General features: G+C 38.1%; 1 pseudogene across 1 annotated transcript; it reads right to left on the bottom strand.

Moving 5' to 3' along the window:
- Positions 1 to 2,454: 2,454 nt before the first annotated feature.
- Positions 2,455 to 3,624, bottom strand: LOC309864357 (large ribosomal subunit protein eL19 pseudogene; annotated as a pseudogene). The gene has a single exon. The product of its transcript is annotated as a large ribosomal subunit protein eL19 pseudogene (transcript).

The following is a 3,624-nucleotide window of genomic DNA, read 5'->3' as shown; positions in this document are numbered from 1 at the left end:
CCCCTATTATGATTGCATTGTTGTTTATTTCTACCTTCAGATTTCTTAATAATTGCTGAATATGCTTAGGTCCTCCAATATGGGGTACATACTTATTTAAATTGTTGTATCTCCTTGATGGATTGACTCCTTTACAGTTGTATAATGACCTTCTTTGTCTCTTGTTAGAGCTTTTGACTTAGAGTCCATTTGTCTGATATAAGCATAACTACTCCTTCTCTCTTTTGGTTTCCATTTGCATGAGAAACCTTTTTTTAATCCTTTCACTTTCAGCCTGTAAGTATCTCTAAAGGTTAAGTGAGTCTCTTGTAGTCAGATATAGTTGAGTTTTTAAATCCATTCAGCCATTTATGTCTTTTAGTTGCAGAATTTAAGCCATTCAAATTTAGAGTAATTTTGTTTATTTATTTATTTATTTATTTATTTATTTATTAAAAAAATTTTTTCAGTGTTCCAAAATTCATTGTTTATGCACCACACCCAGAGCTCCATGCAATATGTGCCCTCCAAAATACCCACCACCAGGCTCACAGCGCCCCCACCTCCTGCTCCAAAACCCTCAGTTTGTCTCTCAGAGTCCACAGTCTCTAATGGTTTGTCTCTCCCTCCAATTTTCCCCAACTCACTTCTCCTCTCCATCTCCAAGTGTCCTCTGTGTTATTCCTTATGCTCCACAAGTAAGTGAAACTGTATAATTGACTTTCTCTGCTTGACTTACTTCACTCAGCATAATTTCTTCCAGTCCCATCCATCTTGATAAAAAAGTTGGGTATTCATCCTTTCTGATGGAGGCAAAATACTCCATTGTATATATGAACCATATCTTCTTTATCCATTCATCCTTTGAAGGACATCTTGCTTCTTTCCACAGTTTGGCGACCGTGGCCATTGCTGCTATGAACACTGGGGTACAGGTGGTCCTTCTGTTCACTACATCTGTATCTTTGGGGTAAATACCATTAGTGCAATTGCAGGGTCATAGGGTAGCTCTATTTTTAATTTCTTAAGGAATCTCTACACTGTTTTCCAAAGTGGCTGCACCAACTTGCATTCCCATCAACAGTGTAAGAGTGTTCCCCTTTCTCCACATCATCTCTAACACTTGTTTACTGTCTTGTTGATTTTGGCCATTCCAGCTGGTGGAAGGTGATATCTCAATGTGGTTTTGATTTGAATCTCCCTGATGGCTTATGATGATGAATATTTTTTCATGTGTCTGTAAGCCACTTGCATGTCTTCTTTGGAGAAGTGTGTGTTTATGTCTTCTGCCCATTTTTTGATGTTATTATCTGTTTTTTGGGTATTGAGTTTCAGGAGTTCTTTATAGATCTTGGATATCAGCCCTTCGTCTGGAGTGTCATTTGCAAGTATCTTCTCCCATTCTGTGGGTTGCCTCTTGTTTTGTGGACAGTTTCCTTTGCTGTGCAGAAGCTTTTGATCTTGATAAAGTCCCAAAAGTTCATTTTCACTTTTGTTTCCTCTGCCTTTGGGACATGTCTTGAAAGAAGTTGCTGTGACCAATGTCGAAGAGGTTACTGCCTATATTCTCCTCTAGGATTTTGATAGATTCATTGATAGAGTAATTATTGATGGATAAAGAGTTACTATTGATATTTAGTTCATTGTTTTCTGATTGTTTTATAGTTCCTTTGTTTCTTTCTCTCTCTCTTACTGTCTTTCTATATGAACTGATTATTTGTTTAGTGTTAGCCTTGATTTTGTCTTTATATTTTGTATTGATTATAGATTTTGCTTTGTGATACCATGAGACTTTCATAATACATCTTATAGTTTAAACAGTCTATATTGAGCTGATAATTTATTTCAATTGTATAACAAAGTTTTTACCCATTTACTTACCAGAGATAAAGGTAGAGAAAGATGATGATGTGTTGATGGGGGGACAGGCCCCCCGACCCTACATTTTGTGGGTTAGTCTAGCATTTTGTATTTTTCTTAGTCACCCAGAAACACTCACACAAATGAAAATCCCAATATATAAACCTAGAAAATAATTTTAAAAACAACTACTTTTATTTGCTTTACCTTAAAAGCCTAGGGATTTATATAATATGTCATGCAGAGACCTTTCCAAAAACAACAACAAACAAACAAACAAAACAACAACAAAAAAACACTTTAGATACTTGTCTATATCTTTAAAACTTCTCACTTTAAGCAGCTACAAAATTTCTCTCAGTCCCTTTACTGTCTATGTGCTCCATTTTCAGCTCCGCCCCCCTCCATTTTGCCACTCTCCTTGGGACCCCACTTCCTACATTCAGCTGTAGCTGTGGAATCTGGTCTACTTTACTGAGGATCGTCCCTTATAGGGAACAGCCTTCCAGAATTCTGAGGAAAAACCTTTCCACCTTGTAAAACACATAACTATTAGTTCAGAATCTAATTTAACTGCTACACCAGAAGCTCCATGTGAACTAGCATTTTGTTTACCCATTATTTTATATCCATCATCTAACATAGTATGGAGCACATAATTAAGCCCAATTAATATCTGTTGAATGAATGAATGCTTGGAGTTTTCTAGTGTACAGTGGAAGGGTAAGGATTATGGCCAGAATAGAAAAGGAAAAAGATAGGGCCAAAGAAAAGGGGAAGGCAAGGGGCCAAGGGTATAGTACTGGAAAACTTAACCAGCATCCTTTAGTTAAGGTGAAGAACCTCCATTTTCTGACCTATCCTTTTCTCATCTTTCTGGAGAGCCATTCATCTGCTGAGCTGTGAACATGGCAAGACCAAGAAACCTTCCAGGTTCTCAAATACAAGTAGCTGCTCCCTGCCGGGTGCCCTCCAATCTCTCACTAACTGCTATTGCTGTGTCTGTCAACATATTCCTATGGAAAAAGATATCTGCAAATGTTAGAGAACATCCTGATAGAGACTGTCCATCTGAAATCACAAGAATTAAAAGGGCTTCATATTTCTTTCCTTTTATTTCCAGATAAAGTCTGTTTTATTAAGTAACTCGTCAATGTAATTACTGGGGCCACTATAAACAGAAAAAAGAAAGGGAGTTCTATTTCTTGGCCTCTTCCTCCTTGGACAGAATCTTGAAAATTTCCTCCTTCTTGCCCTTAAGATGCTCTTCATAGTGTTTGCATGTTTTCTTGGTCTTAGATTTGCATGCCTCCGCTTAGTGAACCAGAAGCTTCTTCTGAACCTTGTCTAATTTCAGTTTGTGGATGTGTTCCAGGAGACTCTGCTTGCTTTTGAATATGTTACCCTTTACTTTCAAGAACAGGCTGTGATACATACACAGCAGTCAATCTTCTTAGATTCTTGGTATCTTCTGAGCAGTTGGTGCAGAATTCTCATCCTCTTCAACCAGGTTACCTTCTCAGGAATTCAAGACTTGGCAGTACATTTTCTCTTATCAATGTCCATATGCCTGCCCTCTGGTGGGTCAAAGTGTTTTTCTGGCAGCAGTTCCAGGAATGGACAGGCTTCCAGATGATCAGCCCCATCTTTGATCATTTTCTGGATCTGCTGAGAGGAGTTGGCATTGGTGATTTCATTCATCTCATTGGGGTCCAACCAGACCTTTGTTTTGCCATAGTGGAGGACACTAGAGGAAAGCCTATTCTGAAAGCTGAGCATGCTCAT

This window comes from Mustela nivalis, assembly GCF_964662115.1.
Source record: "Mustela nivalis genome assembly, chromosome: 5".
NCBI classification, from domain to species: Eukaryota; Metazoa; Chordata; class Mammalia; order Carnivora; family Mustelidae; genus Mustela; species Mustela nivalis.
This window is presented reverse-complemented; position numbering and strand designations above follow the sequence as displayed.